This window comes from Camellia sinensis, chromosome 3 (assembly GCF_055761805.1).
Source record: "Camellia sinensis isolate YWXY chromosome 3, ASM5576180v1, whole genome shotgun sequence".
Classification (NCBI taxonomy): Eukaryota; Viridiplantae; Streptophyta; class Magnoliopsida; order Ericales; family Theaceae; genus Camellia; species Camellia sinensis.
The window spans coordinates 144,641,106-144,667,542 of record NC_138963.1 but is presented as its reverse complement, the minus strand read 5'-3'; the positions used below and the strand labels follow the sequence as shown (position 1 = coordinate 144,667,542).

Here is a 26,437-nt window from a genome sequence, read left to right as displayed (position 1 = left end):
CTCACATAAATTATTAATTGAAATGGTATGCTGGTTTCTAGAATGTCTTCTGGCAGCAAAAAATGTGACTACTGTAGAGGTTGTGACAGCACAAGCAATAGCTACTAAAACAATGGCTATCAAAATGCCCTTGCTTATAGTTTTCCCACCAGTCTCAAAATTCACTACAACAATAACAATTCATATGAGGGTACAATTCCCAAGAAAATAAATATAAATACGAATAAAAGTTTGCTTAGTATTGCTTTTTACTTTTTTCCCGTAGTGATTAATGTAAACATCTGCCTATGTATGTACAAACAACTTAGGAAAGGTATAAAACACAACTATTTGGGGTGGCAGCTGGAATCCTCTTCCAACAACCAGCTACATCTAAGGATTAAGTTCCACTAATGCTGCGTTTGGTTGGGGAATTTAGGGAAGGATTTAGAAAGAGAAAGGGAAAAGGTGTGTGAAACTAGGTGATATGTAAGTATATTTTATTCACATTTCACCTGCCTTTTCCATTTCCTTTTCCAAATCTCCTCAAAACCCCCAATCAAACACATCATAAATCATACTGAATATTGTAAAGGCCATAAACATATATGATTTTCAGAATCATTGGTTCTCAAAACTTCAATTCAACTTAGAAAAAGATGTCAGTTTGAGTGCTTACCATATGAATATGGTCCCACAAGAGTGAAACTGAGAAGCTCATAAGGCCCAAACAAGTCAGTACCAGGAAATTCCCACGATGTGAATATGCCTCTAATTCGGAGAATCTCACTTATATTGAAAGTGCTCGAGTGACCATTATTGACCGTTGGAAAAAGCTTCAAATACATCCTCAGACGAGGTTCTTTTTCCCAAATAACCGATTCAATAGATAGTTGATAAAGGTCCAAGTTAAGAGAACTTGTCAAGTACATCTCAAATGGATAAACATATTGAGGGAAATAAGAGAAACTAGGACTCTTCAGCCAATACTCAATTCTAATAGGTGATGCACAAAAGCATGGCAGTGGAGATGCAGGGATATAGTCAAAGTTATCATCTATGGGACATGCATGAATAGGACAAATCATAGTTGAATTTGTTTACTTTACAGGAATGTCATCCCCTCCAGCCCCGGGTCCACAGAATTGGTCTATATTTCTTATGTTTGCAAAGCTGCAGATAGGATTGCCTTGTAGCCTGAAGTACAACTGCTAAAATGGAAAGCACAGAGAAGGCACAAGAAACCTAGCAATAAGTATAATAATGTTTACATCTGCTATTTGATTATTATTAGAACCACAAATAAAATGAAGAGAAGGTGTACACAAAAATCAAGCTAAAAGCTATATATCTAGAGGCATATATAGATTATCAATGAGCTGTACAAAAGAGTCAATATAAAAAGGGCACTCCTCCCTTGCATCAATCCTTTTAGACTGCTAATTGGGAGCTCAACTCCATTTGAACTAAAATGCTAAAGATTCATAACCACAATAGATTGTTTATTGTGGTTAAACAAACAACAATCAGATCTACAACAGATAGTCATGACCAGTGTACTGCATACCAGGTCTCCTTGGCAAACCTGAATGTGCAACAAATTTTAGATATCATGCTCCATACATGTTTTAACAGCAATTTATCTGCTCTTATAGTTTAGTGGTTTTTTATGGGTGGTAATGAAATAGTCATCACAAATATGTACATATTAAGACGCATTACATGACAACAATCTAAAACTAATACTTTCCACAGTTTGAAACTCCACTTTCAATATGCATTTTTTCCCATTCTTTGCTAGTTCTATATTATTTCCTAAAAATTCATAAATCAATCAACAATACTGTACATGGAACTGTCGACATCCATTTCAACATCAGAAATCAAAACTTAATGGTAAGCTTCTTTACATGGACTCTTGATGCTCATGGAATATACTAGAGTGTTTTAAGTGTACAATGAAATGTCGCAGTTACATTTATGCATCAATCCCTTAGAACACTTCCACTACATTTGGGTGAAAGATGAAAAGAAATGGATTTTTTTTTTTTTTTGGGGGGGGGGGGGGGGGAGGGGGCAGAAAAATGGAAATTATACCTATTATTGCTGATAAGTGCAAACAAGGAAAATGAAATGAAAATGGTTAAAACGTTTTAAACACTTTTTTTATTTTTCCCACAATGTTTTTCTCTCAAATGAGGATGGACTTGGGGATGGAGAGCTTATAATTAATGTTGGGATGCCCTATATCAACAGACGTATAAGCATGTCATAAAGGGTGAAATATTTTCTTCTACTTTTCTCTCCCTGCTGCCTGCCAAAACAAATAAAGGAAAATAATTGAAATTTTTATTCTACTCTTTTATTTTATCGCTGTTAACTTTCGGCATCTTCTCCTTTTACTGGTGTTCAAATGAACTTCTTATATTCTAATTCTGTCCTTTTCCACATTTCTTTCATTCCTCTCCACTGGGCACAAAAATTCACATTAAACAACAGTATCATTGAAATCAAATTATGCACCCTTAATGGATCATGTCAACGTGTGTTTCACTTGTTGTGAAATGACGTAAATCTAATGGTATGTAAAATCAATTAGATTAAAGACCATCAGCCTTCTTGGTTAAAAAAACACTTACTGAAATACTATCAGAAAGCGGGAGCATAAGACAACTTGATTTTCCTTATGCAGTGAAAAGTTTAACATAAAATGCACTTCACTTGTAGTTGAGCACTATTGGAAGAATATATTAGGTTTAGTTAAATCTAGTCATTGAATTACATAGAATATACAGGATTTATAAGAGATAAAAAAAACATACCTAAGGGTAACATTTTCTGGAGGATTCAGAACTCCTAAAATGTTTGAAAGTGAATTATTCCGAAGATCACTGCAATTGTCAAGTACATGGAAGGGAAAATTAGCTAGACACAGCTTTCACATAGAGCCAGAGTAATATATAGGAAGTTCATTTATAAAATTAATGTTATTTCATTCCAAAGAGCGACACTAGTTTTATGCTTCAAGCTCTTACAGTAAAAGTCTAGCCTTAGCACCGAAGGACATGTTCTGCCAAATACTAGCAGGGACAGGACCAATCAAAAAATTATTCTCACGTGACCTATAATAAACAATCATTCAAATCTGTCATCAAGTATGCATGAGAAGACTATTCCAAAATATAGTCCACCAGAATCCTTAATTTGAAAAAGGTTCCACCAAAAAGAAAATACTAATTTTTATCAATATTGATTAAGTTTAAACCACACATATTTCCCACATAAGGATTACCATTACATTGATTTTGTAATAGGAAACGAAAAACCAAAGAAAAGAAGTATGAAGATCCTCACAGTTTCTGCAGAGAAGGGAGATTTGAGAAACTTTCTGGAATGGATCCATTAAGTTGGTTATTTGACAGGTTGCTGCACAAGACATGTTGGTAATCATGAATGACGTGGTTAGGCCCACAAAGGTCATAGCCCACTATGAACAACGCATGCCCATCACTTAGAGCTCAACACATAACCCAACTAATGAGATCCTGAACAGCTGGAAGCCAACATGGCACGAAGAACCAATGATATTCAGACATGTGGCAGGTAAAGGACAAGTCACATCAGCAGACAAAGATCTGCAAAGTTATTGCCACTGCGCATCGCCATTAAATGCAGTCCATCACAGCATTTATTATGACAACACCTCTCTGTCAAAACAGCACCCCCTCACCCTGAACAAGGTAAGCTACAGCATAGACTTTCGACCAAGGTGGCAGATCCGAAGGGACGGCGAAATGATTACCAAAGGATATAAGCAGACGTTGAAGACAAGAAGAAGGTTAAGTTTTCTATCTCCAATTCATATCTCTACATTACACTTCTCTCTCTCTAACTTGCTCGTCGGAGGGTTCGTTGGGGGACTCCCCGTTCCCCTATTGAACTTGTGTGCAGGTTCTCTGGTGGGCTTAAACAGCCAGTTACCGATTGAAGAAGCGTGGATTAGTCCGACCCATTCCACCTGGGACCCGTTGTGTAGTAATTGTATCATCAGTTGGCGCCGTCTGTGGGAAAGCTTTGCTCCTCGCGCCAGTTGTGTTCACTGTCGCCGAAGACCCTGTTCCAATAACCCTTTCTCGCTACCCATCGAAGTGTATGGTCACGACTAGATCCATGGCTTCTCACCAAAATGCTACTAACCACCAAGCCGACCCCCCCCAATCCAAACAACCCACCACAATATTTCATCAAGCTTACCAACAGCATTAACCGCATGGCCGAGCAAAACCAAGCCCTAATCAATGCCCTACTCCAAAGAAACCTTCCTATGCCCCCTCCACCACCTCCCGATATTCCTCCTAACTACGAACAAGACCCGAGCCATACTATCCTACAGCCTAATCCGCCCAACAGAGAAGGCTTGCGACCACCTCTCCCAGGTATAAACCTGCCACTCCAGGGCCCACAACCATCGATCCCGGCACCAATCCTTGAAGGAGAGGCCAGCAGCGTCCAGCCCTCGTTGCCCTCCGGAGGTGACCACATCCCTCTCTGGGACGCGGAACTCCGAGCCATGAAACTCCAACTCCAAGGGGTCATGTAGAACATCCAGCATAAACCCTCTACCACAGCAAACTCACCATTTGTCGCCTTCATCCGCGAAAAACCTCTACCCCCCAAGTTCAAGATGCCCACTATTGACTCTTTCGACGGTACGACGGACCCAGTCGACCATCTAGAGACCTACAGACCCTCATGATCCTCCACGCATTCCCTGACGAGATCATGTGTCGAGCTTTCCCCGTGACACTGAAGGGGTCAGCTCGGCTGTGGTTTAGCCAGTTACCAACAGACTCCGTCTCCACTTTCCAGCATCTCAGTGACTCCTTCCTCAGCCATTTTATTGGAGCCTAGCGCCAGCGACGTCCGGCAACCCAACTCCTCAACATTCGACAGACCGAGGGGGAGTCGCTACGCAGTTTTGTTACTCGCTTCAACACCGAGGCCCTGCAAGTAACAAAAAATGATGACAAGGTCATCCTCACCGATTTCATGGCCGGTCTGTGGTCGTCTGACTTCCTGTTCTCCCTCTCTAAAAACCCCCCAACCTCCATGGTAGCCCTACTCTCCAAGGCCCAAAAATACATGAATGTTGAGGATTTCCTAACTGCCCGGCAAGATCCAATAACCAAAAACCCGACCCCCAGAGAAAAGAGAAAAGACTCAGATCCAATAACCAAAAACTCGCCCGGTCGGTTCGAGCAGTGCACACCCCTTAATTCCCCCATGGAACAAGTCCTCAATCAGATCCAACGGGACTAACCCCTTAAATGGCCCCAACCTTCACGAACCCCTTCCAATCGGAAAGACCAGTCCAAATATTGCCGCTTTCACCAGGACCATGGCCATAACACCAATGAGTGCGTTAACCTCAAAGATCAGGTCGAGACCCTCATACGCCAGGGACGTCTTAGTCGGTTCACGGACACCCGCCTTCAGCAGAGGCAGAGAACTGAACCCCTCAGAAACAACTGCCGGCGCACCCCCCTGGCAGCCAACCCAACCTAACCAAGGCCATGATCGCCCTCCACAGCAACCTCGACCGCCAGGCAACCCCCCCACCTATTGGAGAAATCAGAGTCATTTCAGGTGGCCTTGCTTGCGGGGGACCATCCCGCTCGGCTCAGAGGGCAGAACTCAGGAAGATAAGGCAGGGCTCAGACAAAGCAATTGCCACGGTCGATCGACCCTCCAAACAGCCCAAGCAGTGGACCAAGCCTATCACCTCCACGGACGCCGACTGTACAGGCATCCGCTACCCTCATGATGACCCTCTCGTCATTTCTGCCCTCCTCTCCAACTACAAGGTCAGACGAGTTCTCATCAACAACGACAGTTCTTTAGACATCAACTTTCTCAACTGCTTTCACCAGCTCAAAATTGGAGAGGAAAGTCTGTCTCCTCTTCAAACCCCTTTGGTCGGTTTCACTGGTGACCGGGTCACCTCCATCGGCTCCTTCGATCTTCCCATCACAATCGACGAGTACCCACGGCAGACTACAAAGTTGCTTACCTTCCTTGTTGTTGACTGCCCATCCGCCTACAACATCATCATTGGCCGCACTGCCCTAAATGCCTTCCAAGCTATCACATCAACTTATCACCTTGCCGTTAAGTTTCCCACTAATCTGGGGGTCAGGACTGTAAGGGGAGAGCAGACTGTGGCCAGGGAATGCTATGTTGCCTCACTAAAAAAAAGTCAAGCTGAAGGAAGCCATGATCATTGAAGGACTTGACGTCCGGGATGAGGACGAGCTGGTCAGAGGGGAGCCTGTGGAGGAGCTCGTTGAGGTTCCCATCGACCCCACCAACCCGGCAAAAACTGCCAAAATTGGCCGCCAACTGTCCCCCCAAGCAAAGACCGACCTTACTGCCCTCCTGATTGAGCACAACGATGTATTCGCCTGGACCCACTCAGATATGCCGGGCATTGACGCCTCATTCATAACCCATCGCCTCAACATTGAACCCCATTTCCGACCTTACCGCCAAAAGCAGCGCATTTTCTATCCGGAGCGCAATATGCTCATTGCCGCAGAGGTCGACAAGCTCCTTGAGGCACAATTCATCAAAAACGTGGACTACCCTAGATGGTTGTGAAACGTGGTCCTGGTCCGCAAGAACAATGGTAAATGACGACTCTGCGTCGACTACTCAGACCTCAACCGAGCTTGCCCCAAAGACAGTTATCCTCTTCCCCACATAGATCTGCTGGTCGACGCCACGGCCGGTCACCAAATGCTCAGCTTCATGGATGCCTTCTCTGGGTATAACCAAATTCTGATGCACCCATCCGATCGGGAACAGACTTCCTTCATTACCGACCGAGGCACCTACCATTACCAAGTGATGCCATTTGGACTGAAAAATGCTAGGGCCACCTACCAACGGTTGGTTAACGCCGTTTTCCATCACCAGATCAACCGAAACATGGAAGTATATGTCGATGACATGCTAGTCAAGAGCAAACTCACCGCTGACCATCTGACCAACCTGTGAGAGACCTTCGCCACCCTACAGAAGTACCAAATGAAGCTCAACCTAGAGAAGTGCGCCTTCGGCGTAGGATCTGGGAAGTTCTTGAGTTTCATGGTCAGTCAGCGGGGCATTGAAGCTAACCCTGAAAAGATCAAGGCCTTGATCGAAATGCAGTCACCTAGAATGGTTAAGGAAGTTCAGAGACTCACTGGCCGAGTTGCGTCCTCAACCGCTTCATTTCCCGTGCAACGGATAAGTGCCTTCCCTTCTTCAAAGTTCTTAGGCAAACTTTTGAATGGACGACCGAGTTCGAAGAGGCCTTTCAGCAGTTGAAGCAGTGCATGGCCAACCCCCCCTCCTTTCTCAAACAATCACTGGCAAACCCCTCTTCCTCTACTTAGTCGTTTCAAGCATCGCAATCAGTGCAGCTCTTATCAGAGAAGACGACTCTGTTCAACGGCCGGTCTACTACATCAGTCGGGCCCTCAAGGGCGCCGAGCAGAATTACCCACTGTTAGAAAAATTGTCCCTGGCCTTGGTCACTGCTTCCAGACGACTCCATCCTTACTTCTAAGCCCATTCCATAGTAGTCCTCACTGACCAACCTTTGAAGAAGGTAATGCAGCAACCAGAGCTCTCTGGCAGACTTATGCAATGGTCAGTGGAACTCAGCCAGTTTGGCATCTCCTACCGACCTCGAACAGCCATTAAGGGGCAGGTTGTCGCCGATTTCATCCTGGAGTTCACTAATCCTACCCCAACCACGACCACTCCACCCCCACTAACCCCTACCGAGCCAGAGGACCCTCATTCCTGGACTCTCAACGTCGACAGATCATTTCACAGAGAAGGCAGCGGGGCTGGCCTCATCCTTACCGCCCCTGAGGGTGGTTATTTCAAATGTGCTCTTCGTTTCTTGTTCGATGCCAGTAACAATGAGGCCGAATATGAGGCATTTATAGCAGGGCTCCGCCTAGCCAGGGACATCAGTGTCAGCCACATCTGGGTGTTCAGCGACTCCCAGCTCATTATCGGACAAATTACGGGGGAATTCGATGCAAAGGAGGACACAATGCGGGCTTATAGGGATATTGCCCTTCCCCTTGTTCGCCTCTTCAATACTTTTCACATCCAGCACATTCCTCGGGCAGAAAACTCAAAGGCCGTCTCAGTTGGCTTCTGCAGACTAGTCCGGCCTCAGTCATGGTGTCCGTCTCGAGTACCTTGCCCACCTTGCCATTTCTCCTGATCAACAAGAAGTACAGTTCCTCCAGAATGAGCCCATCCCTTGGGCATCGGACATCTTTCTATTTTTGACAACGGGGGAACTTCCAGATGACCAACAGCAAGCCGCCAAAGTTAAGGCCAGGTCGTCCAATTACATCGTCGTCAGTGGTGTCTTGTACAAATGTGGTTTTTCACGCCCGTATCTGCGATGCCTCAGTCTAGCTCAAGCAGCCTATGTGATGCGAGAAATCCATGAGGGTATCTGCGGTAATCATTTAGGCGGCCGGTCCCTAGCCCACAAAATACTTCGCAGTGGTTATTTCTGGCCTACCCTCAACCAAGATACGACCGACTTCGTACTCAAATGTGATAAATGCCAACGCTTTACCAACATCTCTCATGCTCCTCCTACTGAGCTAATCACACTTTGCAGTCCCTATCCATTCGCCAAATGGGGGATCGACTTAGTTGGACCACTTCCCACCGGCCGAGGCCAGACCAAGTTCGCGATTGTCGCCATTGATTACTTCATCAAGTGGGTAGAGGCAGAACCCCTTACCACCATCACCGAACGGAACACAACCAAATTCATCTGGCAGTCGATCGTATGCAGGTTTGGCATCCCTCAAGCCATCGTCTCCGACAACGGCAAACAATTCGACAACGCCAAGTACAGGAAGTTCTGTGCAGACCTCCAGATCCAATCCTGTTTTTCCTTCCCAGGTCATCCCCAAGCCAATGGCCAAGTCGAGGTTACCAACCGTTCTCTTCTGAAGATCATCAAAACTAAGCTAGAAGCTGCTAAAGGACTTTGGGCTGAGGAGTTACCGAATGTACTCTGGGCTTACCATACTACCGCTCAGACTCCCACTGGGGAGACCCCATTTCGCTTAACATACGGCGCTGAGGCGGTCATCCCAGTAGAAGTTGGTCTGCCTACCCCAAGGGTTTTACATCCGAACCCAGAACTAGCCGAGGAGCTCCGCCGGGCTGACCTTGACCTAATCGAAGAGCTCAGAGAAACCGCTGCTGTCAGACTGGCCTCCTACCAACAGAAAATGAAAACACACTACAACCGCAGAGTCCGATCTAGGGAGTTCGCCGTAGGGGACCTTGTTTTGCGAGAAGTAACTCTTGCCACCAAAAATCTGACTGAAGGCAAACTGGCAGCCAAATGGGAGGGACCTTACGTTGTGAAAGCCAGACCACGACCGGACACTTACCGACTTCAGGACATGAAAGGTCGAGACCTCCCCCACCCTTGGAACGCTGAACATTTGAAGCGTTATTTTCAATAAAAGTTGTATTTTTGTATCGTCCAAAATGTTGTATTTTCTTTTAGACAATCTATGTTCTCATTTTCTCCTCATATAGTATAAATTTGTGACCCCACGGGCTACACTTTGTATAACAGCAAGCTTATATCTCAACTATCTGTGGAATTCCAATAACGCTTTGATTGCAGCCTCAGCCAGACTGAGCACAAAAAGCCTCAGCCAAACCGAGCATGAAGAACTCGGCCAGACCGAGTCACAAATAGCCTCAGCTAGACTGAGCATAAAAAGCCTCAGCCAGACTGAGCATGAAGAGCTCGGCCAGACTAAGTCACAAATAGCCTCAGCCAGACTGAGCATGAAGAGCTCAGCCAGACCAAGTCACAAAAAGCCTCAGCCAGACTGAGTACAAAAAGCCTCAGCCAGACTGAGCTTGAAGAGCGACCGAGTCACAAATAGCCTCAGCCAGACTGAGCATGAAGAGCTCGGCCAGACCTAGTCACAAAAAGCCTCAGCTAGACTGAGCACAAAAAGCCTCAGCCAGACTGAGGTTGAAGAGCTCGGCCAGACCGAGTCACAAAAACCTCAGCCAGACTGAGCATGAAGAGCTCGGCTAAACCGAGTCACAAAAGGCTTCTGTAATGGCAATAAATTCTGCTTCGGTAGTTGAGAGAGCAACACATTTTTGTAATTTAGATTGACATGCCACAGCTCCCCCTACAAATGTCATCAAATACCCCGAAGTAGATTTCCTAGAATCAACATCACCGGCCATGTCAAAATCTGTGAACCCACCAAGCATCGACTTACCATCCCCAAAACACAAACACACCTTCGAAGTCCTTCGAAGATACCTTAAAATCCATTTTACCGCTGCCCAATGTTCTTTACTCGGATTAGAGAGAAAACGACTCACCACACCAACGGCGTGAGCAATATCCGGCCTTGTACAAACCATGGCATACACTAAAGAACCAACTGCTGAAGCATAAGGAACTTTCAGCATCTCTTTCTTGTCTTTCTCACTTGTAGGACATTGATTCGAACTAAGCTTGAAGTGACCCGCAAGTGGACAACCAACCGGCTTTGCTTTATCCATGTTGAACCTCTCAAGAACTTTCTCAATGTAGCTTTCTTGAGAGAACCAAATCAGCCTCTCTTTGCGATCACGGACAATTTTCATACCAAGTATTTGCTTTGCTAGTCCCAAATCTTTCATAGCAAAAGACTTGCTCAACTCCAATTTCAACCTGTTAATCATGGTAGAATATTGACCCACAATTAACATGTTATCAATATAAAGCAAAAGAATAATAAATTTGCCATCCGGGAAATTTTTCACGAACACACAATGGTCCGAAGTGGTTTTAGAAAAACCATTATTTATCATGAAAGAGTCAAATTTTTTGTACCATTGCCGCGGGGCTTGCTTGAGGCCATACAAACTTTTCTTCAATTTGCAAACAAATTTCTCTTTCCCTTTCTCTACAAAACCTTCCGGTTGCTCCATGTAAATTTCTTCTTCAAGATCACCATGAAGAAATACGGTCTTCACATCAAGTTGCTCAACTTCAAGGTTCATACTTGCAGCCATGCCAAGTACAACCCGAATAGAAGACATCTTCATAACCAGCGAGAAAATCTCATCGAAGTCAATACCTTTCTTTTGCCCAAAGCCTTTCACAACAAGACGTGCTTTGTATCTCAGATTCTTGCTATCATTCTTCAATTTGAAAACCCACTTATTTTTCAGAATTTTTCTCCCTTTAGGCAATTTCACTAAATCATAGGTGTGATTTTCAAGTAAGGAATTCATCTCCTCTTCCATGGCCTTTTTCCAATCATCTTTCTTTGCATGCTCAATTGCTTCTTGGTAGCTCTCGAGCTCCCCTTGATCAGAAATCAACACAAACTCATTGGGAGGATACTTTCTCGAAGGTTGTCGGTCCCTTGTAGATTTTCTCAACTCAAGTTGTGGTAGCGGTTCTTGAGTTGGATGCTCTTCCTCAATTTCATGCTCAATTTCATTAGGATTAGCATTATCATCTACATCTTCAATAGGTGGTTGCACATCTCCCCTATTTTCATCATCAGCTGAAGATGAAGGAGATGGATCTATGTCAATGAGATCACTAGTTTTTGACTCCGGTTGATCACATTTGCCAAAGTCTTCAATTGTTTGGTCTTCAAGAAACACAACATCACGACTTAGAATAAATTTCTTGTCGACTGGATCCCACAATCTATACCCGAATTCATCACGTCCATAGCCAAGAAAAATACATTGTCTGGACTTACTATCAAGCTTGGACCTCTCATCCTTTGGAATGTGAACAAAAGCTCGGCAACCAAACACTCTCAAGTGCTCATACGACACATCTTTACCGGTCCAAATTCTTTCAGGAACATTACCGTTCAAAGGATATGAAGGAGATAAATTGATCACGTCAACCGCTGTCTTCATTGCCTCACCCCAAAAAGATCTTGGCAATTTAGCTTATGAAAGCAAACACCTTGTTCTTTCCACAATGGTGCGGTTCATCCTCTTGGCAACGCCATTTTGTTGAGGAGTCTTCTTAATTGTCTTTTGGTGCCGAATACCTTGGCTGTGACAATACTCATCAAATGGCCCAATGTATTCACCACCATTGTCTGATCGGATGCACTTCAATTTCTACCCTGTTTCTCTTTCAACCATGGCCTGAAAATGCTTAAATACTTCTAGAACTTGATCTTTAGTTTTTAGCAGAAAAGCCCAAACTTTCCTTGAATAATTATCAGTGAAAGTAACAAAATAAAGTACACCACTATGTGTTCTAACTTTTAAAGGACCACAAACATCCGAATGAATCAACTCCAAAACATTTTCTTTTTTAGAAGCAACATTTTTCTGAAAAGAAACTCTATGTTGTTTACCCGCCAAACAATAAACACAAGTTTTAGGATGTGTACCTTTCAAACCGAGTATAAGCTCTTTCTTGAACAAAACTTGTAGCCCATTTTCACTCATATGGCCAAGCCGTTTGTGCCACAATTCGGTAGAAGTATCATCTTCAAGTGCATTGATAACACCTTTACAAATTTTTTCTTGCATCGAATAAAGTGTATGAGTCTTCTTGCACTTAGCCATCGCCAAAGAACCCTTTGTGAGCTTCCATATTCCATCACCAAATTTGTTGTTGAAGCCTTCATCATCTAGCTTCCCAGTAGAGATCAAATTGAGGCGAATGTCGGGAACATGCCTCATATCTTTAAGCAATAACTTGCAGCCCAAATTTGTTTCCAAGCAAACATCACCCATGCCAATAATCTTGGACAAACCTTCATTACCCATTCGAACAGAACCATAATCTCCTTTGGTGTAGGTAGTGAAGAAATCAACTCGAGAAGTCACATGAAAAGAAGCATCAGAATCAATCACCCAATTGCTCTCTTGGCCCACAAAATTGATACACTCATCTTCACAAACGACCATGAGATCATCGATAGTAACTGCTATTGTGTCTTCTTGCTTCTTATCCATACTTTTGTCACGCCTTTTCTCCTTGTTCTTGAGTTTTCGGCATTCTCGCTTCATGTGTCCTCTCTCATGGTAATAATAGCACTCAATGTCTTTCTTTGAAAAAGAACCATCTTTTGATTTGTTACGGCTTTGATCACGACCATGAAGAGTCTTACTCCTCCCCCTTGTTTTGCTTCGGCCTCTCACAACAAATGCTTCCGAATGAGAGGAACCCGCTGATTTTCTTCTAGTTTCTTCATTCAACAAGCTACTAGTGACTTGGCTCATTGTGACAACTCCATCAAGTGCCGAATTACTAACCGTCACAACCAAAGTCTCCCAACTTTCGGGCAAAGAACTAAGTAGCATCAAAGCCTGCAACTCATCATCAAAAATAATTTTCATAGAGGCAAGTTGGTTAACAATACTTTTTATTTCATTCAAATGTTCTGGAATGGGGTTGCCATCTTTATATTTTAAATTAACCAACTTACGAAACAGAAAGACTTTATTTGTGGCTGATTTTCTATCTTAAAGGCTTTCTAATTTTTTCCATAAATCATGTGCTGAAGTTTCAGTAGCGACATGATGAAACACACTGTTATCAATCCATTGACGGATAACACCAATGGCTTTTCGATTAAGCCTATTTCATTCATCATCTTTTATACCCTCGGGTTTACCACTATCACCCTCAATGGGTCCATACAAATCTTTACAAAATAATAGGTCCTCCATTTTAGTTTTCCATGTTACCCAATTGCTTCCATTGAAACTAGACATACGACCCACATTCCCCTCCATTGATTTACACAAATAAATAAACCCAAATAAACCTTAAGTTCTGATACCAGTTGTTAGGGAAAGTATATGATTCCCCACAAGTAAATCAATCAATGGGAATAAAAACTAATGCGAAAAAATTAAATAAAAAACAACACAAGAATTTTTACATGGTTCCCTCAATGTAAGGTACGTTCATGGGATCGAAATCTGATTCCACTATCAACCAAATAAGTTTCCAAACGATTACAAACGAGACAAAAATGGTCTCACAAAACCACCCTTAGGTGAATTCCAAATAATCACAAATAAACAAAAGGAAAGACCTCACCAAATAGATGAACCAAAATCTTCAGAACCAGAGTTGAAGAAGATCAAAAATAACGAATCAAATCAGAACCAGAAATTGAACCAGACGAACAAAGAGCATTATTGCTTATTTGCCCAAGCAATACACTAACACCACACCTTCAATATGCACCCAAAAACCAATCACACAGCAAACTTGTGATTGATAACAGAACCCACCGAAGACAATTTGTATGAGCCATACAGCACTGATATATTTTCTTAGGAAAACCCAATACCAAATATATATACGTAGTTGAGTATTGGGTTTTGTAATCAAACCCTAATTGTTACCAAATTGAATTAGGTCTCCACAAATTAGATATAATATATATATATAATATATTATACCTAAACCAAACCAAATTAAAATTCTTTTAACAAACCAATTGGGTCTCAAACTCCAATAAGGAAATATATACCAATAGTTATAAGACTCCAGTTCTCCTCCTTAATATATGGGTTTTAAGGAGAAGTATGGGTTAGGCTTTTAAATTTTGATTCACTCCATTTGGATTGTGGGAGAAGAAAAGAAAAGTAATGGTTGTGGTTTTTCACCTTCTATTTTGGATGGATAATAATTAAAAGAGGATACATGTGTTTTTATTTTATTTGCTTTGTATTTAGAGGGATAGTTTAGGTACTATAAATTTTTTTTGAAGAGTAATTTTGGTTTCTCATCAAATTTCACTCCTTTTGGTGAGAAACACAACTTAAGTTTGTAGTGATTTGTCTTTCTCACCATTACTCGACTCATTAATCATCCAAACAAGTGATGAGAAACCTCATTCTCTCTATTTCTTTTATTTTCTCACAAACCCCTCAATCTAAATGGAGTGAGCATCTACAAATCTGCACTTGTGTATGATTCCCATCTGCATATTTTCTCTCAAATCACAAATGTGCAATTTGATAAGATGATGCATTCTTCTACAGATGGATTAGGCACTCTGGCAATTTATAAACACTAATGAACCTAAGAAGATGCTATTAGTTTGGTATTGACTTTATAAACACCTTAAAATACACTGGAAATGTATGAAAACGATAGCTTCCATATGCGTAATCCAAAACCAGTTTCTCAATCATGTGAAGAACTAGCTTCTTAGATATGCTGACTGTGGAAATGGATTGAAGATACCAGGGTTAGAAGCAAGGCATTTCTCTTCACTGAACAAAATCTCAAAACAGCTACAGGGAAGACATTCTATAAATAGCACTTACAATTTCACTAGTGTCAATAGGTTTCCATAAGAAGCTGGAATCTTAGCCTCGTTGAAATTGTTGTTGTCAAGTTGACTGCAAAAGGAAAACAGAAACATTAACAGAAATTAATTGTAATATTATGGCTGATAATATTTTGTTCTATTGGTATCATCAAAGCTAGAATATTGAATAGAGAAGGACCTAATGATACTTCGGGAACGAACTTACAGTATACGCAACTCTGGAATGTTGGAGAACTCTGGTGGAAGATGTCCAGTTAAGTTGTTATTGTCCAGCAGCCTGTATACATTCTGCCAATATGAAAAACCCACAAGAAGTAGTTAACAAACTTCTATTTAAAACAACTATCACTAAAATAGTACAATACTTGTGGGGGTGGGGGGGAATGTGTTACATAACTCACATGTGAAGGAGATTGGATAAGTTGGAAAGCTGGGGAGGAATATGACCACTGAGCGAGTTATTGTTCAAGTGACTGAAAAAGTTACATACATGTGGATATATAACACAGTGGAAAAACTAAACTCCTTGTCAAACTTAAGTAACAATCACTGCAAGAAAAAGTACCTTTGGCGACTAAATTTTTAGTCGCCAAAAGTCCATTTTTAATCGTCAAAAGTCAACTTTTTAGTTTCCCCGACTAAATTTTTTAGTCGCCAGTTTTGTCGCGAAAACATGGTCGCCGGAGGTATTGGCGACTAAAAAAGTTTTAGTCGGCAAAAAATAGGTCTTTAGCGACCAAAGTTTTGGTCGCCAATAGTCAATTGCACTTTTTAAAATTATACATTTAGCGACTATCTTTTAGTCGCCAATAGTCAATAAATCGCCGACTAAATCGTTTAGTCGCCAAAAAATAAGTCTTTAGCAACCAATAATTTTAGTCGCCAAAGGTTGTTCCGTGAAAAAAAAAAACTAACTTTTTTGCTTTTTCTGAGATTCAAACCACCAACCTTTCAACATTGTAAACCTTTAGCAACACACTCTCTCCACTATGCCATTACAACACCACATGAATATATATGCAACATATATTATTTATATACTATATTGACCCATATTAATATAAAACTATATATATAAACATAATTATTTTTATTCAATATAATTTATGTAAAAAATAAATTATTTACTAAAAAAAAATGAGAGTACTTTTGGCGACTAAATCTGGTTTTTAATCGCCAATTCTATAGTTTTGGCTACTAATTATTTTTTAGTCGCTAAAAAAATTAATTCCCGCCTAAAAATAACCACTTTTGGCGACTAAACTTATTTTTAGTCGCCGACTAAACTGAATTTTAGTCGCCAATTGTACACTTTTAGCTACTAAATTTTTTTTAGTAGCCAAAAAGCTTCACTTTTGGCTACAAAATTTATTTTTGTCGGTAAAACACGTATAATCGGAGACCAAACTATTTTTTAGTCGCCAAAACCTATACTTTTGGCTACTAAATTTTTTTAGTCGCCAAAAACCTTCACTTTTGGCTACTAAAATTTTTTTAGTCGTTAAAACCCATATAATCGGCGACTAAACTGATTTTTAGTCGCCAATAACTACACATTTGGCTACTAAACTGTTTTAGTCACCAAAAGTCTTCACTTTTGGCTACTAATTCCATTTTAGTCGCTAATTCTGCTACTTTCAGCAACGAAAATTAAATTTTTAGTCGCCAATTCTTCTTTTTCTTGTAGTGAATTAGCTTAAAAAGCCACTCACAGATGTCTAACACTATCCAAATTTGAAAATGATTCAGGTATTGGTCCTGATATCTGGTTATGGTCTATTTGGAGTCTTTTCAAATTGGAAAGATACCCAAGCTCACTGGGTAAAAAGCCTGATAACTTGTTTCCATTCAAGAGGCTGCGTAAACAACATAGCACATGTGGTTACATTAGTAGAATAGTATATTACAGTTAAATAATAGCTTAACTACTTCGTAAGAAACTGTACCTAAAACCAAACAATTATTTGAGTCAAAATTGCACATGTTGTAGCAATATGTTTGAATCATATTTATTTTAAAAAAATGGACGACAAATATAATTCAAAAAATAACCATTCATTTTTTGTAATACAAATTTGAATCAAACATACAGCTACCGATATTCAATCATTTTGATTTTTTGCATGAATATTCTACTCAATGAGTCTTAAAAAGTGAACGGTTCGGATCATTGAAATAAGACATGTGGTAGGCTCCACGGGGCCCGTCAAATTCTCTCTTGTAGAGATATCAACATGAGAGAAACCTATCCAATTTAATAAAAATGTTAATGTATATAAAATTATAGGAAATTCTACTTGCACAACACATTACCTCTTTACACTCTTCATTTGAGTTTTCTTTTTTGTTTTCAATTGTACCCATATGTGAAATTAACTTTAAAGACGAAAAGAAAAATGCTTGGGAGCATGTGAAGGGATGGGCCTAGCCTCCTTTCTCTATCTCTTTATTCTCTCTATCTTCCACGTCATTAGGGGTAGATTAAGGGTGCTATATGGTAGGATGTAGCATGGTTGAGGATAAAAATTAAATAGATTTGATTATCTTTTTACACCCATAACACTTCAATTGTAACAATTCGATAATTTAAGTTGTCCCTTAAATTTTATATTAATATTATTTAATTATAAATGATTTCAAAAAAATAATTTTAACTTTATATTATTATTCGAAATTATTTTCTGAGTATTATGGTATTTTTATTATATTTTTCTCTATACTTTTCCTATACTAAAATATACTAAAATATAATATTTTCTATACAACGAAATACTTGCGCCCCAAACAGTCTTGCTCTGCACGCCTTCTTTACTATATATAAAGCTATCCATCAACAGCATCCTCATCAACTCTCTCTCTCTCTCTCTCTCTCTCTCTCCCTGCCTCTAATTGCTTGGTTTATATATAAAACTTTGAGTTTTGTTCGGAGTGTTTAGTGAGTCGCAGTGAACGACAGGTAAAAGATAGAATTAACATTAAGGTGAGTTATATTATATCTTGATTCACCATAACATATTTTACATATATTTTGAGTTACCACAATTTATTTTACGCAATTTATGTTTTATAAATTATATTAATATTACAATTACGTTTTGCTTAAATTGAAACCCATGAATATGTTTATTTAACTTTTAATAATTAGTTGACAATGACTTTATAAACAATTATGTTTTGTAATTACCACTACGAGAGTCTTATGCCTTGGGGGACTTAAATAACCATTGGCCTTTGTTTGGCCACTTTGTGATCCTCTGTTTGTCATAGATCTATTGACCTCCATTCTGTGCGGAACAAAGTGTTGTACGGAGCTAAATACTACACTACTGTGGGAGCCACCTCTAGAATCCGTAGGAGCCACCTCTTGAATCCGTATCTTTGTATTATCATAAATCCATTGATCTTTGTTCTGACTGTCACTCCTGTGATCTCTGTTCTGTTTTGTTCGGTACCATGATTACGGTTATTTATTTACATAATTTATGTATTTCAATTTCTGCCACTTAAATAATTTGTTATTCAAATTAAGTTATGTTAATATTTTCGCTTAAATAACTATCCATGGTTACTTTGTGTCTCTTATACTCTTGGTATAATATTTCTTAATCTGCCATGTGCTTATAGCTGTTTACCAATTTTCAAGAAACAATGCAATTTAGAAATAGTTTTTGGAAAGTCTTAGATGTAGGGCTACGGAATAGACACACATAGCACTTTTATAGTATTTATAATTCTATTCTTCATATGTAAATATTATATCGACTTTTTTGGTCAATAAATTTTGTTATAAAAATAGAGGCTCTGATGATTATTTTGGTACCCTCACTGAAATATTATTTCCACTCGCGTTTATTATTTGTTCAAGAATTGGCCTTAGGTAACTTCAATTACTGGCCATCATGATGCTTAACCCTTGGGTATAGGGAGCGGGTCGTGACATCAATCCCACTACTTCTTTCCTTCCTTTCTCATTTCTTCTTTTCTACTATATACATCTACTTTCAAAAAGTGAGAATCATAATGTTTTAATCATAAAAGAAAATAATGGACGAATAAATGGTGGTGAATGACTAGCCAAAAAAGTGAAATGGTGAGTTTTTTTCTTTGTTTTTTATGTTTTCATTTCGTTTTTGAAAAGGGTTGGTCGACTTTTGTTCAGTGTACCAAAACCAAACAAAATCAAATAGTCTGAAATCACACTATCGAAAAAAAAATACATATCTGGTAACCCACTGCTGAACAAAAAATACTTGTTCAGTAACCTACTACAAAACAAAAAGTATATGTTTGATAGCTCACTATCAAACATTTTCAGTTTCATTTTTTTACATTTTTATTTTTTTGCTTTGAAGGATTATCCTTCTACTTATTGCAGTAATGCTAATAGTGCATTGTTAATAGGTTACAACCATGAATTCATTACTAACGAGGTTTGTTAGACTTATTTACTTCCTGGTCATCTGGTACCTTCGATAACAAGTAATGAATTCGCTTTCATCACCCATGTACTAATGGATGGGAGAAAGCATATACTACCCATATTGATTAATTTCGTACGTTTGTAGTCCTGATGTAGTAACTACCGAAACTATCAGTATAGATGGATTACGATAACATCTCAGTGTATTTTTATATAGATGTCTGTATTGATAGATTTTATGAATATTTGTACGCTTTATGTTTTTAGGGATGCTTAATGTTTTAAGGAAAGTGAATTTGTAAACGTGCGACAACAGATGACTGGAAAAATCTAGTTTGTTCGACAACATGACACTGGAATAATCCAAATTGTTCGACAATGCATAACCGAACAGGCCCTTCATAAATTTAGAGAATTTAATTTAATTTAATTTTTTTAATGGAGTAATGAGAAAATAGGTGTAAAGAGGTAAAATTGTGGTGTAAGTAAAATTTCCCTAAAATTATTTTTTTTTTTTTTACCATTTTGGATAAATTACACTTTGCCCCTTTATGTTTGGTCATTTTTCTCTTTTGGCCCAAAATTTTTTTTATTTTTTTTCCCACTTTGGCTCTTTGTATTTCAAGTTTCCCAATTTACTCTTAAAGCTAACTTATGTTTAAAATTAAACAAAAAATGTCATGATAACTATCACACAACATCCTATCTAAAAAAAATGTCACATAATATAAAAAAATAAATTATTATATTTGGGTTTGAGTTTGTGTTAAATGTGTGAGTTATATATAATAAAATATTTTTATATCATGTAACTGTAAATGTGTCATTTTCTGTCTAATTTTTAACAAAAGTTAGTTTTAGGAGTAAATTAAAAAATAAAAAAATAAAAAATAAATAAAAAAAAACTTGAGACATAAAGGGCCAAAATGAGAAAAAAATAAATTTTAAGACTCACAATGAAAAAGTAACTAAAATATAAAATGGACAAACTGTAACTTACCCTACCATTTTATAGCAAGTGGCCAAATATAAAATGGGCAAAGGTGCCTTCCTTAATAGAACTCGACTCTTGAGGAGGCATAACTAGCGTTTCTCTTAATTGGTTGAAATTGATCGTGATGTTCTTCAATTGTGACTTTTCCTCCTATGTTTGGGAGTTAGTGCATTCCCTGTTTAACCTGGTGGTGGGTCCCTTCATTGGGTTGGGTTAAACCTAACTGGCAACTAGTTACCATAAGGTCAGGGTCCACAGATGCTATGATATCTCCGCGGAGCGTCCTTTTTTCTCATTACAAAAAAAATAATATTTAAGACTCATTCTTTATTTGAAAATAACTATCAAGAAAACAATGAAATAAAATTATATCGTGTCATATATATATATATATATAAGAGTAATGCTTTTCTCTTTCTTATGTGGTACGTTCTGAAGGCTTATTTTTTTTCTAAAAAAACCACATCAGTGTGCCTTTTTTATTTATATATAAAATTCTACAAAAACTCAATTTCGATTATAATAACTAATTTTATATGGATTCTATTTGAGAAATACATATTTTTCATATATATAATTATAATTTAATTATTATGATATATGAAAAAAATTATCTCAATATATAAATAAATAAATAAGACAGAATATGTTTAATTATATGTAGCGCACGGATCAAATAATTTTATTTTTTATTTTTTTATCTATCTTATTAATGTCCTAATATTAATTTATATTTGATTTTTTTTATTTAACATGAAATTATTTATTACAAAATATTTATATTTAATTTAAATTTTATATACCTATATACAATATGTATAAATAATTCAAAAAAATATATTAAAGAAAAAATCAATTGTAACAACCCCGACCCATGATTAACATTAATTCATGCTTAAGTATGCCTAACAAGTAATTAAGAAGAAATTCTGAGATAATTAAATGTGCATTGCATTATTTGTGTTTATATCTGTTTAACGTAAGAAGATCTGTTCATGTTTCGTTTCGATTTGTAAATTGAGGCCTTATCAGTATCCAATTCAGAAATTGACTTGATTTTTTAGTTAATTGGAATTTTTAGAATTTTATGATAGGTTTAATTGAAATTCGATTCAAAATAATTAAATTAGATTAATTTAATGCCCATTTGATTAATTCTAATTAATTACCACCAAGTGTGCCTATATAAGACTCTCTACATGCTCCACTCATCTCTTTCTTTCATTTTCAACACATTTTTGAGTTTACTCACACACACAAACGTGAGAGAGAGTGAGAGGTAGGTAGACGTGAATTCAACCAAAGTGAGACTTGCTTGAGAATTGAAGAGAACTAGGGAGGATTTGCTTGATTATTCAAGAATTGGTCTACTTGAAGCTCAATTGAGAAGTTTATGTGAGAATTCAAGCTTTTGATAATATAATTAAGTTAGCTAACTCGTGAATTTAAAAGAAATCCTATAGGAAGGCAAGAATTAAGCTTAGATAGTTGATTTTTGGAGTATATCATGCATGCATGCATAATTATCATAATTTGATAAGTTGATTTTCAAGAATCTCCACATGCATGTCTATACTTGGGTTTTGTTCAAGGAACTCAACACGTCTTTGACCCAAACATCTCATTTGCTTATGATTTGGAAACTTGAAGCTCAAATCACTTCATGCATGTCATATTCATGTCAAGTTTTCACAATTCAAGTTTGAATTTTGCTCAATCGTCAAGCTTATGGACCTTGATTTCATGATATGACCTTTAATTCTCAATGTTTTCAAGTTTAGACAAGTTTCCTCAAGTTTTTGGTCCAAATGATGTGTTTTGAAGTGTTGAAATCAAGATCTGCAGAGTGGAAACAATTTTGGAAATTCCAAAATTATGCACCTACGCTCGAGCGTAGGAATCCACGCTCAAGCAACCACTTTGAGAGTGTGCACTTCCGCTTGAGCGTAAAATGCAAGCTTCCAGAAGTTCTTATATTTTGCAGCATGATCAAGCGACAAAAGTTGCGCTCGAGCGAGGGCTTGTCTCTTACGCTCGAGCAAGCGTCGAGCGGAAAAATCAAGCAATCAGCATTTTTTACAAAAGTTTACAGATCGCTCGAGCAACAGACCTTGCGCTCGAGCGACCACTCACATTTTACATGTCCGCTCGAGCGTAGGAAGTCACGCTTGAGCGAGGACTTTACTTCCAGCACTTTTTGTTAAGTGTTTTCAAGTGCATTTTTGCATCATCTTTCCATCTTAGACATTCCTAGGCCTAAGATTAAGACATCATAATGAGGATAAAGAAGTAGAAACACGCCAAGACAAGAAATAACTAAGTTAATGATTCCGAGTGTGAAATTCAGTACGTATTCATTCTGTATTTGTGTAGGTCACATACTATAAGATATTTGAATTGCCTACTCTGTCCCTTACATGGAGCCATCTATTACCTGTGAGTAATAACTTAGTAAAGGTATGTTCAAGTTAAATTATTTTCTGTATATGAAATAAGATTTGTTCTATGAGATGCCATGTTTTTTTACTATAAATGATTGTCCAACTCTAACAAATGTTTGTGGTATTATGCTATGATCTAAGTATGCTATCTGTACCCGGACCGGAGGTTCCTTATGGAACTGACAAGTTATCTATACCCGACTGGAGGTTCCCTTACAGAACTGACAAGTTATCCGTTTCCAGTCCGGAGGTTTTTTATGGAACTGACAAGTTATTCGTATCCAGTCGGAGGTTCCTCTATGGAACTGACAAGTATAATCTATGATGCTCTGTATATGATCTGTTAGTGCTAACGGATAAACCATGTATGAACAAGCATGAATTCTGAATTCTGTATATGATTTGAATAAGAATACGAATGTGAACTAGCTTAGTCATGGGACATCGTTCATTTAACCCTTTTACTCTGTTATTATTCACTGGGTGTAGACACCCCATTCTTGACCGACCTTAAGACTCAGATGTCACCGATTGAGCGCTTGGTGATATTACATAATGTGCTCGTTCAGAAGTTTCAGAGTCGCAGCCGTGAGCCCTGCCTCCGGATTTCCGAACCCTCTTCTGTGCCTTGTCTCGGTTTGCGAACCAGACTCGGTTTTCTCTGTTTTTTTTCCTGAGGGAAGAGAGAGGTCCTGTAGACCATCTCTCAGTGGCCATGGGCTACATTTTGTGGCTATAGGCCATTTTGCCCATTTCGGAGCCCGGTTTCCGGTTCTCCGGGACCGTCAGGCCGTGTGTCTCGGTTCGGGACCACCTAACCATCTCCGTTTGCTCTGTTTTTTTGGCATACTTCCTATTTGTTCCCTTTTGAGGGACACTGGGGTCTGAGAAACCCACTTCGAGGTCGAATACCATTTTCGGTGTTTAACGGGCAGTTTCTAGGGCCCCGAACTGCGTGTTTTGGCCCCCGAACATTCGTTTTGCATCGGTTTTCGTTCGTTTTTGGCAGGTACCTCTGTTTCATCACTAGGAAGGTCATGGAAGGGTGGGAGGCCAGCAATTGTTTCAACAACCAGTTTTTTACTCCTCCGGCCCCCTCCGACGCCCGTTTTTCACACTTCCGGGCCAATGTTGAACACCTTGGAGCCATTTTCTTCAAACCCAAACCACATATTTGTGATGTACACACATGGGAGGACCCTAAAAGTTCATGGCCGGCCACTAATGCTTCTTAACCCTTTTGAACCCCTCCTTCCGAGCCAATGTTGAACACCCTTGGGCCACTTTCTTGAACTTTGAACCACATATTTGTGATGTACACACATGGGAGGACCCTAAAAGTTGGTGGCCGGCCATTAATTCCATTTGACCCTTTTGAACCCCTCTTGAAAATGGCTTGTTCTCTCTCCTGTTTCAGAGTTTCCAAATTCGAACCACAGGGTTGTGAAGAGGAGACCTGGGAGGCCACCTTTTTGTGGTGGCCGGCCACTAATTGAACTTGACCCTTTTGACCCCTAGCTGGCCGGCTAGGGGGGGTGGCCGGCCGGCCACCTGCAGCAAAAGTAAGGGGCCGGCCATGTTCCTCATGCTTGGTACTTTACAGCTGTGCAGCTGTTTCCCCCAGAAAATATCCCAATCCGGGGGATATTTTGTGGGGGGAAAGCTTGCCTCCTTTTCCCCCACCTTTACACCCTCCTTTTGGTCCTTATAACCAGCTGCCATTGTTTGTGATGAGGGTTAGAAAATTTGTTCTTCAAGCCTCAAGACACAAATCCTCCTCCATCCCTCTCATTTTCCTAAAAATCCTTAAGTCCTATACCTTATTTTCTTCATCACTACCAAGCTCTACCACCACCACTCCAATCCAGCAGCAAGGGGAGGAATTCCAGCAGCTAAGAGGCAACAAATTTGGCCCAAGAAGCAACAAAAGAATTGGTCTTCAAGGGTAAGTTGCAATTTCCCCTTTTTAGCCCTTTTCTTGGATCTTTTGCAAGCCATCCATTCTTTTTGCTTTGAGCTCCGGCCATAACTGAAAGTGGCCTTCTTTTGAGCTCATTTTCATGTCTCATTAAGGGCTCAACCCTGTTTGAGCCCTCCATATGCCACTTGCTTCAATACCCTTCGTAAATACCGTTTTCTTGCATGATTTTTTTAGCTCGTTTGTAATCTGTTTTGGAGCATGACATAAACTGTAAATAGGCTTATTTTGAGCCCCTATTCAACATTGAAGAAGGGCTCAACACTGTTTGGGACCTCCATGTTATACTTGCCTTTATACTCCCCTTTTGGTCCCATTTTTGCATGCTATGGAAGCCTATCATGCTTTGGTTTTTGGACATTTTACAGTTCTGTAAACATGCTTATTTTTGGTCCCTCTTCAATGTTGTAGAAGGGAATTTTTCAATTTGGGCTGTGCATATACCACTTGCCTCTTTGGCCACCTTTTGGTCCGTTTTCTTGCATAAAAATTTAGCCTTATCTATGTTTGTTTTTGAGGTTTTTACAGTTCTGTGAAAGTGCTTATTTTTGGTCCCTCTTCAATGTTGTTGAAGGGTCCTAACCTGTTTGAGGACAGAAGCTATGAGTTGCTTCTTAATCCCATGTTTAGGGCCATTTTCACATGCTAATTTTGCCCTATCTTTGCTTGCTGTTTGGCCTTGTTTTGTACTAGTAAAATGCTTATTTTGGGGCTGCCTTGCTTCTGTCTTTTCATTCCATGTGCCAATTATGCATGTTTGGTATAGCTATAGGCCATTTCGGGTGCCTAATTTTGCATTTCGGGATTATTCCATGCATCGGGTGTGTTTTCGCCTCATTTCGGGGCTGTTTTCCCCCTCATTTTGCTGCTGAAATCCCATTGGCATGTTTGCATATCATTTCCATGTTATTGCATTGCATATGTCACCGCCTCGGTTTGCGTGCCCGTGTGCACGCATTTCGAGGCACTTCATTTTTTTATCCATCGGCCTCTTATGTGAGTGTGGCTGAGGCTCTCTCATGTTAGTATAAGTCCATGTTGCATTCTATATGCCATTCCATGCCATATTGCATTGCGTATGCTATTGCCTCGGTTTGCGTGCCCGTGTGCACGCATTTCGAGGCACTTCATTTTCATTCATCGGCCTCTTATGTGAGTGTGGCTGAGGCTCTCTCATGTTAGTGTAAGCCCATATCACATTTCCATGTCATTTGCATTGCGTATGTC

At 39.5% G+C, this 26,437-nt stretch overlaps 1 pseudogene; it reads right to left on the bottom strand.

The window, feature by feature from the left end:
• Window positions 1-420: 420 nt before the first annotated feature.
• LOC114270385 (putative LRR receptor-like serine/threonine-protein kinase At1g06840) lies at window positions 421-19,882 on the bottom strand (annotated as a pseudogene).
• Window positions 19,883-26,437: the final 6,555 nt, after the last annotated feature.